The 13,126-nt window shown below is 37.8% G+C and overlaps 1 long non-coding RNA gene across 1 annotated transcript; it reads left to right on the forward strand.

Annotated features, from left to right (window-relative positions):
* Nucleotides 1-1,259: 1,259 nt before the first annotated feature.
* Nucleotides 1,260-12,795, forward strand: LOC116565108. Its single transcript, XR_004275262.1, has 3 exons — nt 1,260-1,341; nt 10,667-10,672; nt 12,785-12,795. It is a non-coding gene; the product is annotated as an uncharacterized LOC116565108 (long non-coding RNA).
* The last annotated feature ends 331 nt before the right edge of the window (nt 12,796-13,126 follow it).

A 13,126-nucleotide genomic window follows, 5' to 3' on the forward strand; every position in this document is an offset into this window, starting at 1 on the left:
CTATATGACTGCCTCCTTCGAAAAGGCTAATCAGAAACTCCAAATAATACATACAACCATTTGTCTCTTAGCTACCTATCACCTGGAAGCCCCTCTCTGCTTCAAGTTGCCCCACATTTCCAGATGGGACCATTGTACATCTTACATATATTAATTGATGTCTCATTGTTTCCCCAGTACGTGTAAAACCAAGCTGTGTCTTAACTGTCTTGGGCACATGCCATCAGGGCCTCCTGAAGCTGTGTCATGGGGCGTGCCCTTCACTTTGGCAAAATAAACTTCCTAAATTGATTGAGACCTGTCTCAGATATTTCCGGTTCACCATGTATACCACAGTGAAATAGTATTCAATGCAATGAATATTATTGAATTACAGTAAAATCTTGTTCAGCTTTAAAAATGAAAAGAATCCTGCCATTTGCACCAACATGGATAAACCTGGAAGACATTGTGGTAAGTGAAATAAGCCAGACACGGAAGGATAAATATTACACAATACACTGAGAAAAGAAAAATGGCTCAGAGCAGTCTGAATTCTGTGAGGTGTGTTAAAATGTACCCAGTCCAGGGAGACACGAGTATGGCGCTTCAGTCATGTCCCCCATACTCACGCCCCAGGGACAGTTGTTTAAAGGCAATTGCCTCACTCATTATCTTCATGATAATGAGTCTTGTCTTCATGACAATGTATCTTTGTGATACAAAGAAAAATGTGTAATCAATCAATAACTTCTGTTATTTTAAAGTAAGTCCTTGGTAAGAAAAAGAAAAACGTAGGAATTGTCTCTCCTTTTTCTTTAAAAACCCATTCATAATCAGAGCACATATTCAGGACAACTTGAATCTATGCCCTCTGTTGCAGTTCTCAAACTTGACCCAAATAAACTCTCTACTTATATTGTTTGCATGAATTCTTCCCCTTTTAAAACTTACTTATGTGATTAATTTAAAATAATCAGACTCATAGAAGCAAAGAGTAGAATGAAGGTTGCCAAGGACTAGAGGGAAAGGGAAATGAAAAGGTATTAATTAAAGGGCACAAAGCTTTCACATACACAATAAATAAGTCCTAGAGATCTACCATAACACCTATCGTTGACAATACAGACTTGTATACTTAAAAATGTCCCAAGGCGGTAGATCTTATGCTAAATGTTCTTATCCCAAAAAATAAATAAAAAGGGTGTGAGGAAACTTTTGGAAGTGATGAATAGGTTTACAGCATAGATTGTGGTGAGGGTTTTATGAGTGATTATGTATCTCCAGACTCATCAAGTTGTACACATCAAATACATACAGCTTTTTGTATGTCAATTATACCTCAGTGAAATGGTTAAAAATGTTATTTTAGAATCTCAGCTTTGTTCTTGCTCTTTATTGGTTTGTGAAAGGTAACATAAATTTTTATGCCTCTAGATAAGATGAAAAGATATAACCCGTAGGTACTTTGCGGGAGATAAACAAACACAGCCGCTTTATTAACAAGTTTGTCTGGTAACCATAGATTCTTCCTTCAAGAAGATGAAAGTGGTAAACCTTCAGGGAAATTGTAATGTTGAGATCAGTGTACAATTTCACTCAAGAACTCTGGTACAAAATGTCACACATAAAAAGGGACTGGAAGCTGAGCTGTTGTGAAGTGCTGAAGATGAAGAAATACTTTCAGAATGTGTTTCTTATGTGAACTTCTGTATGGAATCCAGAAGGGAGTACATTGACGCCTGAGCTAGAAACAAAGAAAGAAAAAAATAAAAAAAAAACAAAAAGCACTATTTTCTGATGTTCAAGCATTTCTTTGTAAATAACACAAACTCAGAGCTGAATGTGAGACAAGCATATATATTTGAAAAAGATAGCCCTTAGACCTAGAATCAGATAAAGTAATGGATACCTTTTGTAATGTAAGAATCCGGGAGAAAATATTAAGGATGATGACTAAGCGGGCATGTATTCCAATTTCTTTCTTTTTTTTTTTTTTTTTTGAGATAGAGTTTCACTCTGCTGCCCAGACTAGAGTAGAGTGGCATGATCTTTGCTGTCTGCAGCCTCCGCCTTCATGGTTCAAGTGATTCTCCTGTCTCAGCCATCCAAGTAGCTGCGATTACAGGTGTGTGCTACCACACCCAGCTAATTTTTGTATTTTTAGTAAAGATGGGATTTTGCCATGTTACCCAAGCTAGTCTCAAACTCTTAAACTCAAGAGATCCACTCACCTTGGCCTCCCAAAGTGCTGGGATTACAGGGGTGAACCACGAAGCCTGTCCAAATTTTTATCTGACATCTTCATCAGTGTTTTTTCTCTTCTCTTTCTTTTACCTACACATGGCACACATACATTTCTAGGTGCACACATATGCACACACTTATACGTGCAAATATGTCAAATATGTAAACCCGTATTTGCATATTTGATTGTTTTTCCAGATATCCAGGAACACCTGTACTAAGTAATCTTCCCTGGAAGTGTGCAAGGAAGAGAAGAAAGAAAATTTCTCTCTAGTTGCCCTGAAATGCCCTACAGAAGTTCTCTTTATGAGGCTATTATCAAGGAGTGTTTCTAGGAATGGGGAAGATGCTCATTCTTTTCACCCCTCCCCTCAGTTCCCATAACAGGTAGAGAACTTCTCTGCACTGTCTGAACACATTTTCTGTCTGGCAGTTATGAAAGCTTGCTGTCCAGGTTGACATTCTACAGTCTCAGCACATCTGGTGGGTGGGAAATATCTTGATATCTTGTCAGTTAATATTTTATGCCAATGTACGTCTTACAAATGGGTGTCTTACTTCTAGCAGCATCTAGTTCTAGTATAATCTTACACATCCTTCTCTGTGTAGGAATATGTTCGGAAAAATACTGCAGTTCAAATTCTCCTTTAAACTACGATCTTTTCTGTTAACTTTCGACATTAACCCCATTTTGCACAAATTCACAAAATTGTCCACGTTCTGCATGCCAGACTCCTTTAGTTATTGATTTGTTGCCTATAAAATAATCTTAAACATATTGCTTTAGCAATCATTATAATAAAAAGTTATACTTTTTTGTTGCAGAAGGAACAGTTTACATGAGACCTACTCTATTAAATGTTTAAATGCACAATGTAGTATTGTTAACTATAGGAAGACTTCTATTTTAACACACAGACTGAAGCCTACATAGCTCAGCTACTCAAGCAAAACTGTCCTGGGGACTGTTTGGGAACAATGTAGATTAGATTTCCTCCTCTGTGTTCTTAAAAACCTTGGGCATATTTCTATTACTACAATATTCATATTCTTCATACTGGACTTTGATTATCTTTAAAACAAGTACATTATTTCAGCAACTCCAGGGATGTATTCATTAGCGTTTAGCAATCAGTTCTCCCCTGCCCAATAAAAGATGTATGCACATATATATTTACATAAGCTTCTTAAGAATTTTGCTAACATAAAGTTTGTGTAGCATACAATATGATATGCTACATACAATATATGCAATAAGACATAAACATGCAATACTCCTTATTTTAAATCCAGTGTAGTCAGTTGATACATAATGTTTCTGTTGATATTTTTTCCAAAATATTATATCCGCAGTCAACTTATCACTGCAACTAATGGCTGAGTATAGTTATAATGTGAATGTTAATTGGTACTTTTATTTATGCCAATGAGTCAGATTAAAGTGAAATGACAAACACAGAACATGTTTTTGGGACTTCATTTGTTCGCCACTGTATGAGTGACTCTTAAATTGCATAATAGTTCTTGAATACTGGAGTAATATTTACTCTTAATTATTGTCCTAATAATGGTATAACAGCTACAGACAGCACACTATCAAGTTAAATTTTCCTTATGAACATGTTCCCCATTATTATTATTATTATTATTATTTGGAGATGAAGTCCTGCTCTGTCACCCAGGCTGCAGTGCAGTGGTTCGATCTGGGCTCACTGCAACCTCCGCCTCCCAGGTTCAAGCGATTCTCCTGCCTCAGCCTCCGGAGTAGCTGGGATTACAGATGTCCACCTCTGTGCCCAGCTAATTTTTGTACTTTTCAGTAGTGACAGGGTTTCCTTGTGTTGGCCAGGCTGGTCTTGAATTCCTGACCTCATGATCTGCCTGCCTCAGCCTCCCAAAGTGCTGGGATTACAAATGTGAGCCACCGCACCTGGATCCATTATTTTCTAATGCCTTGACAGTTAACACAGCAGAAACCCAACCCCTGATTTGCAGCCTTTGCTGATATTTATGGTATAAATACTCTTGCCATGGTCTATTCCAAGGTACTAACATGACAATTCTGAGAACAGAGCTGTGGAAAAATTCAGAGCAACACATCTTTATATTGTGTGTCCATTGCACAGATGCAGTAGACATAAATAACAGCAAGAGCATAGATAATAGTAAAATGTAAAATAAGTAGAAAATAATGAGCTTTGAATATTTAGTATATTGAAAAAATAAAAAGTATTTAATTTTAAATTTATAAAATTTCATTTTTAAATAATATTTCTACTTAACAAGTAGCTCTGAAATTGCTTGGAAATTTAACAATCGGTTCTTGCGTGCTGATGTGTATTGATTCCAAGACAGCACTTACTGTTTCTCTGCCTTGTTTTTCCGGCATTTTGCATGTAGCAGGTGATCAGAAATATTTTTGTGGTGAAGAGCAAGTGGTAACTTTACCTCATATGTTACACCAATATTACGTTTTATACAACAGTGACTGTTAAAAGCAACGTTACATTCTCTACTCAAAAGGCTTCCGGAACAAGTCAATTTATTCTCTCTGACATGCTTTAAGCTTAGTGATATTTATAACAGAGTATTTCATCTATGACATTAGAGTTCTGTAAGAATAATTACAGAACAAACCTCATCAATCCCATACTAAATATTTTCTGTGCTTAAAGGACTGATATGTTTAGATCCTGTTTCATACATGCTGATAATACTTTAAACTGACGAAGTTTGTTTCAGTGTCTTTTTGCTGTTTCATGTACTTATTTTTCCCATTAATGATCCCTTCTTCTCTCAGCTCTCAGGCTCCTCGCAGGGGTTCCCTTCAGCTCTGCCTCCCAGGACACTTAACCTAAGGCATTGTTACTTTATTATTATTATTATTTTGAGAGAGGGTGTCCTCTGTCACCTAGGTTGGAATACAGTAGCATTATCCTAGGCTCACTGCAACCTCCACCTCTGGGTTCAAGCAGTCTTCCCACTTCAGCCCTCAGAGTAGCTGAGACTACAGGTGAGAGCCACCACACCAGACAACTTTTTTTTTTTTTTTGTATTTTTTGTAGAGATGGCATTTCGCTACATAGTCCAGGGTGGTCTCAAACTCGTGAACTCATAATCCGTCTGTCTCTGCCTCCCAAAGTGCTGGGATTACAGGTGTGAGCTACCGTAGCAGGCCCATTGTTACTATTATTACTGTTAAAATAATTATTTCTCCAACTTCACTTCAAAATTTAAATGTCAGGTTTGTCATTATGCCAGAACATACACCTTATTTTCAAATTAAATTTCACTGATCAGGTAATTAATAATAATAAATTAAATCCTAGCTACCGTATATCTTTCAACTGAAGACTTCTGGAACTAATAGCTAAGCCTAAGTGGGGAACAGTAGGGTTGGGGATTCCTGGGGCTGTGGCAGCCTTTGGAAGTAAAAGTTGAGTGCCTGGAGGCACTGTCATGCTCTGCTAACTCTACTCTTCAGCACTTCACAGGCCCATGTCCATTGAAGATTCATTAGAATATTGATGTGATGGCCCATTGCATTATGGGAAAGAGCCATAAAGAGACATGCTAAAGTAAAAAGCAACTTCAAGTCTTCCAAAATATTTTTTCTTGAAATTAGAAATTTAATAAGGTTAAATATGACAATGATTTCAAAACAAGAGCATAAAAGAACATACATATTTAATATATTATGCAGGAAATGAATCAGGTAGAAATTAAATTGTAGAAATTATACTAAATATTATAACAAGAAATAAGTTTTCAATGTTTAGGTTTATACAATGAGAAAGAGACATTTCAGAGGAACAAAGGTAAAAAGTACAATGGTTAAAAGTGTGTGGGTGGGAAAAAGTGTGTGTGTGTGTGTGTGTGTGTGTGTGTGTGTGTGTTTAAGAGCAAACAAGAGGTAGGAGAGAGAGAGATTCTGGATTTTAGCAGTGTATTTTGGCTTTATTGTGTATTTTCCTCAACTTCTCTCTTATTCTTTATCTCTTATTGCTCCCTCTTACCTTCTTGACCTCCGGAGCCTGCTTCATTTTGACACCTCTCAATTATTGAATTTACTTTCCTAGAGATTAAAAGGCCAAGAGTTTATCTGCTTCAGATGTAGAAACTTAAAACTAGCAATTTTAAATGAGTCAATTTAAACACAGACATAAATTATGGTAATTGCCTTTGGGGTGTGTGTGCGTGTGTCTGTGTGTGTGTGTGTGAAGGTGCACCAGTTTTAGTTTCAGATCTAAATTCACAATTTGACTCCTAACATTTTTTAGCCATCTAAAATTGAAGTGTCTTAAATTCTGAGAGTTTTGGTTTCCTTATTTTTAAAATAGAACCAATAATATCTAATCCAAAAGACTGTGGAGAATGTTAAATTAGGATCATGTATAATGTCCTTGACACATACTGTAAAGTCTTACTAATGGATTACTTTTGTCATTATCATACTTTTATTACTGTGAATATAAGAACAGCTGCAAGTATTTAATTGCAAGTAATTAACATATTTTTATTACTGTTAATAAACACAATCGCAAAGTGTAAAAGAGATATATCTAATCAAAGAGTCAATGAGCTACTCCCATTAGGTGTCATCTTTTTTTTTTTTTTAACACAGATTCTAGGAAACAAAGGTGTTGTAAGGTTTATTGCTGAGGTAAAATGAGGAAACTGAGGCAAGTATAAGAAAATGAGAAGCTAATTTATTCAGCTCCCGGGCGAGGTTCTGTGGTCCAGGAAGGAGCCAAAGAAGTTGCACCCGGCTGTTCAGGGCGTGGGGTTTTATGGGGAGGGAAGGCAATTGATTGGCTATTGGGGAAACAAAGTGAAGGCAATCTTATTGGCTGTAAGAAGCAGGAAATACCTGGAGCTAGTTGCCATGGGTAGGCCAGCGGGACCTTGGGTAAGTGGGCCTGCCGGGGGCTTACAGGGCAGACTGCTACTGGGCAGGGTTTGATGGGGCTTCTTTAAAAAATTTTTCTGCAGGGTTTTTCAACAGTGGGCTGGGGGTTGGATGCATAATTTAGTGCTGAATGTGGGCTTGGGTTTGGTATGTGGAGGCGGGTGCGGGGAAGCCATACGGTGAGGCCAGACAACGAGCTTGGGTGATGACGTAGTTATCAGGTGCGGAGAGAGTCTGTTTAACCCTCTGCGAGGCAGCCAGCCTTACAGGTGTCATCTTATAAAGTGAATGGTAAGCACTTGGACGGCCTTCAAGCTGAAGTTAAAGTGCCGTTTCTTAAATACCAAATCCACAGAAAGAGAGAAGATTGAACAACACTGGCAAATAATGCGAGAAAATGTACTTTTTCAAGTTGAAAATCTTTTCAGGCTCATAGTATTCTAAGGTTAGACATATTTCACTGGGATTTCAGTCCAGTGACATCTAGATAAACATGACTTTTTTTTGTCTCTTAATGATACAGGAATTAAGAAGAAATTACTTAGGCAGATAGTGAGGGTATGGAGGTCCTTGGTAAGTTTTTCTTTTAATGAAAAGCAGCCCCAGAGCATTTTCCTTTCTAAGGAAGAGCAGTCTGCAAAATCGAACTACAGACATAGATGCCAGCAGTCGCGCCAATCATGTTCAGGATGGCGGCTCCACATTCCCTTCTCTTTGTCAGCCATGGGTGCAAAAAGGATCAGACAAGGCGACCAAGGGGAAAGTTCATTTGCATAAGAAGATTAGGGTGGAGCCACCAACCTTCCCTGAGCACTGTGTAAACGTCATACCTGATTCAACCAATCTGTGAGCCCTATGTAAATCAGACACCGCCTCTTCAAACCTGACTATAAAATCCAGAGTATCTCTCAGAAGTCCTCTCTCTCTCACGAGAGAGAGAGAGCTGTTTTCCTTTCTCTTTCTTTTGTTTATTAAACCTCCTCTCCTGCATTTCTCACGTGTGTCTGTGTCCTGTATTTTCCTGGGGCAAGATGCGAACCTGGGTATTTACCCCAGACAGTGTAGCCTCTTCATAAAGACAAGATCTTGAAAGTTCTAAAAATGTTTCCAAATGTTAGCTGATTTGTCATGAACTAACGTTTTAGAAAAAACTCTCATGTCAGTGACTTAAGTTACAACAAATCTGAACCATACTGATGCAGTTTACCTTGAAATGCCTATGGGATTAGATACAGGCAGAGAGATAGGCAGTTTAAACATTTCCAAAAGCAATACACCAATTACTTGAGTTGCTAAACCAACAAACCAAATAACTTTGTTTTTTTTTTTTTGTCTGTGGTGTTGTCACATATTATAAGATGAAAATAGCTAACGTTTGCTTTGGGTAGTTTCATTGCATTTTGTATTTCTTTGTGTTATTAACTACAGAGACAAAGGAAAAATCAAATCAGGCAATCATTTTTTCTTATAAAGTTTAAATTATTTAGTTACAGCTGTAATGTTTGGCAATATAAAACAATTTGGGATTTGGGTTTGATTAAATTTTTTCTGACCGTGTTTTTTATAACTTGGTACTCTTTTGCCTTTTTCTAATATACAGTTGTGTTTTCACTGTTTTAAGAATAAGCTTACTTTGGCTCTTTTAAGAATCATATGTAGCTAAGAATAGAAAATTGAACCTACGAAAGTAAAATTAAAAAGACTAAAGTGATGTAGGCTTCCTTTCTTTTCAGCAGTCGATAGAAACAAATTTAGCTGCTGTTGAAAAGCAGTGGAAGCAATAATATGGGCTGGATGATTAAGCATGGAAGGTGAGAATGGAGAGAAAAAAAGCATGAATTCGTCTGTGGTCTGCAGGTCTGGATGGCTTGTGACCTTGAGGACATTTCCAATTGGGTTACAGCAGCAACTACCCGTCAAACACTACCACCCTAAGAACTACAGGAGTGATGGATTAGCTTCTCTCTTTTGACAGAGATGGAAACAAATCATTAACTGCCATATCAAATTCTTACAAATAGCCAAGGTAAAGAGCAATATGGTTTTTTTGAGACTGAGTAAAGCCTAACTAATCTAATTTGATTTTATTAAAGAATGACAAATTGAATAAATGAAGAAAAATAGTTGAAAGTGTTTCAATTAATACGAATTTTACTTTTGTTTAAAGGAGAAACACTATGATTTTCTTTAAGCCAACATTTTACGGTGAGGTGTCGGCTAGTTTACTATTTAAATTACAAAATCTTGAGTTGACGTATACCCTCTATCATCTTTAACTGGGCTAGAAATAGCCACCCTCATTTCATTCCCAGTTTATTTTAAAGCAGGACAAAAAGGCTAGTTTCTACCTATCACTGAAATTGAAAGACCCTTAAAGGACAGAAAATACTAAGTGAAAAAATGATTAAACTTTGACCCATTTGGTTCAAGATCTCATGCTGCAAATTATTTCAATACTCTAGCTTCACCATATACCAATAATTATGTCTTAATGCTCCCCAAAGCAAGTTTCTTTTTACTTCCTCTTTGAAACCCAAAACATGTTTAAAATCCTCTTTTGGGTCTGCATTTACTTTAAATCCTACTACTCTATTTTGTAACAGAACTGGTAGGGATCTCTTGAAAGTTTTGAAATGCACTCAAATGCAAAATTGAAAAATGAGTAGAATCCTATCTACAGCTCTTATTATTCTTTCTCATGTTACTCAATTTCATATTTTTCCCAATGATGGGAGTCAAGCATAAACCAAATGCTCAATTGATTAATTCGATATGTATTTATTGTGTACCTATGTACTAATATTTTTAGTCACTGTGCTAGCCTCTGAGTATGTGATCTTGAGCTAAATACATATGATCCCTGTCTTTATGCTGTGTGTATACTAGCTGAGAAGACGAATATGCAGAAACAGTTACCACAGTTGGAGAATCGTGCTTGAGTACTTAGCAAGAAGACTAAATTAGTATTCAGTCATGGACAGGCCAAAAGAAGATTTAGAGCAAGCTTACTGTTGGAAATACATATAAAACTGAAACCTAAAGGATACATAGATGTAACACAGTGTATTGGAGGAAACAGCATGGGAGAAGCAGTGGCACTATTGGGATCTGAGAAAAAAAAAAAAAAGCCAGGCGCGGTGGCTCACGCCTGTAATCCCAGCACTTTGGGAGGCTGAGGTGGGTGGATCACGTGGTCAAGAGATCGAGACCATCCTGGTCAACATGGTGAAACCCCATCTCTACTAAAAATACAAAAAATTAGCTGGGCATGGTGGCGCGTGCCTGTAATCCCAGCTACTCAGGAGGCTGAGGCAGGAGAATTGCCTGAACCCAGGAGGCGGAGGTTGCGGTGACCCAAGATCGCGCCATTGCACTCCAGCCTGGGTAACAAGAGCGAAACTCTGCCTCAAAAAAACAAACAAACAAACAAAAAAAACAAAAGAAAAGCAAAGATTAATTCAGGAACTGGAAAAAAAAATCAGTCTCTGGAACTTTGGTGTGATAACAGGAAAGGTAAAATCAAGACTGGAGAGACAAGTGATGAAAAGTCTGGTATGTCACTCTAAGAAATGAGACTTTCTACAAATGCCAATAGGAAGTTACTAAAAAGATTCCAAGCAGGGGACTCACATGATCATAATTGCATTATGTCAATGGGGATATTAAAATGATAATTTTATGTTTCTGTTTTTGCTAAAGCCTCAAGAAAATAAGTACCAAATTCTCTGAGGGGTAGATTGCTCCAGGAAGATTTGCAGAGGGTATCTCCAACAATGGATTTTGCAAGTCTTAGCGGACTATCTACCTACAGATTACCGAAGAGGGTGGAAGGAATTCCACAATTTATGTGGAAGGAATCAGTGTGCCATGAAATGTACCACCTCTCTCTTAGAGAGAGTTGGAGTTTTAGATAACTGAATATGTGTTCCCTAGAGTTTGGGGAGCAAAGACTGGAGAAAAAGAAAAGAATGTGACTGCAGTAGCTTGCAACAGCAAAATATAAGCTGTGGTTTGTGATTTGGGTATAACAGTTTGATACACACATTTCCCATTAATTTGATGATGGAGAAAGAGAGCAACAGAGAGAGAGAGAGAAGGTGAGCGTGGGCATGTTAGAGATCAACCAATCAAGTAACTTTGAAGTCATCTTTCCTAAAGAGATTTTATCCAGGGTGATGCCCACACAGGGACTACTGGAAAGCCAAGACAGAGGTGGCAGATGTAAGTGGCCTGCAGAGAGGACATCATCTGTTGCAAGGAAGTGGAACTCAAAGGTGGCCTATATGGGCAAATCCCACTGTTAGTGGTAAACCCCTTCCACAGCCACAGAAATGGAAGTGTGAATGTGCATGTAAAACCTAATATTCATTGAGCACCAGTCAAGAGAGCTTTTCTGTACCCTTGTCCTTTGGTCTACACAGTCCCATCCTAGAGATGTCAGAAACCACATAGCTAGCAGGGAGAAAAGCAGGCAAAGTCCTTTTCCCACTGCAGGCTTCTCAGATGTAACACATAACACTGTCAGAGGGGAAATATGTTTAAACTTCACAGCCTTTCTTATTTTTCTGGGAATGTTTTTCCAGCTGTTTATGTCCTCTCTTATTTCTTTCAGCAGTGGTTTATAGTCTGGAATGGGCATGTTATTAATAATTACTAACTCACTGGGGCCATCTAAGGTGACAGGACAGGGGGTGGAAGATCAAGCTCCACAGAGCAGATTTGTAAGTGAAACAGGGAAAAAACCGAGTTGCTTCATTCTTACATCTTGAGTGTGCTTTGCTTTCCGTGCATTGGTTCTACTTAGAAGGGTGTCTCCGACTGCTGTGTGAAAATGATGTTAGTCTTACATGTTTTGATGCTCCATTGTCAGAGGTATACCAATTAAGGAATGTTATGTCTTCCTAGAGAATTGACCCCATTATTGTGATGCTATGCCTCTATTTACCCAGATAAATGTATTGTTCTAAAGTCAGCTTTGTCTGTAATTTATATAGCTACTCTTTCTTTTGATGAGTGTTAGGATGATAGATCCTTCTTCCTCTTTTTATTTTTTTCCCATTTAAATGCACTGTTTATATTTTTATCTTTTACATTGATTTATTATACTTTAGGTTCTGGGGTACATGTGCAGATCATGCAGTTTGGTTACATAGGTGTACACATGTCATGGTTGTGGTTTGCTGCATCCAGCGCCCCATTATCTATATTAGGTATTTCTCCTAATGCTATCCCTCCCCTATTCTTTCCCTAGACCCCCACCCTTCCAGGCCCTGGTATATGATGTTCCCCTCCCTGTGTCCATATGTTCTCATTGTTCAACACCCACTTATGAATGAGAACACGCTGTGTTTGGTTTTCCGTTCTTGTGTCAGTTTGCTGAGAATGATGGTTTCCAGCCTCATCCATGTCCCTGCAAAGAACATGAACTCATCCTTTCTTTATGGCTGCATAGTATTCCATGGTGTATATGTGCCACATTTTCTTTATCCAGTCTATCACTGATGGGCATTTAGGTTGGTTCTTTGCTATTGTGAACAGTGCAGCAATAAACATACATGTGCATGTGTTTTTATAATAGAATGATTTTTAATCCTTTGGGTATATACCTAGTAATGGAATTGCTGGGTCAAATGGTATTTCTGTTTCTAGATCCTTGAGGATTCGCCACACTGTCTTCCACAATGGTTGAATTAATTTACACTCCCACCAACAGTGTAAAAGCCTTCTTATTTCTCCACATCCTCTTTAGCATCTGTTGTCTCCTGATTTTTTTAATGATCACCATTCTAACTGGTGAGAGGTGGTATCTCAATGTGGTTTTGATTTGCATTTCTCTAATGACCCATGATGATGAGCTTTTTATCATATGTTTGTTTGCTGCATACATGTATTCTGTTGAAAAGTGTCTGTTCATATCCTTTGTCCACTTTTTGATGGGGTTGTTTTTTTTTCTTGTAAATTTGTTTAAGTTCTCCGTAGATTCTGGATATT

This window comes from Sapajus apella, unplaced genomic scaffold (assembly GCF_009761245.1).
Source record: "Sapajus apella isolate SASKATOON/1434 unplaced genomic scaffold, GSC_monkey_1.0 scaffold39, whole genome shotgun sequence".
Lineage (NCBI taxonomy): Eukaryota > Metazoa > Chordata > Mammalia > Primates > Cebidae > Sapajus > Sapajus apella.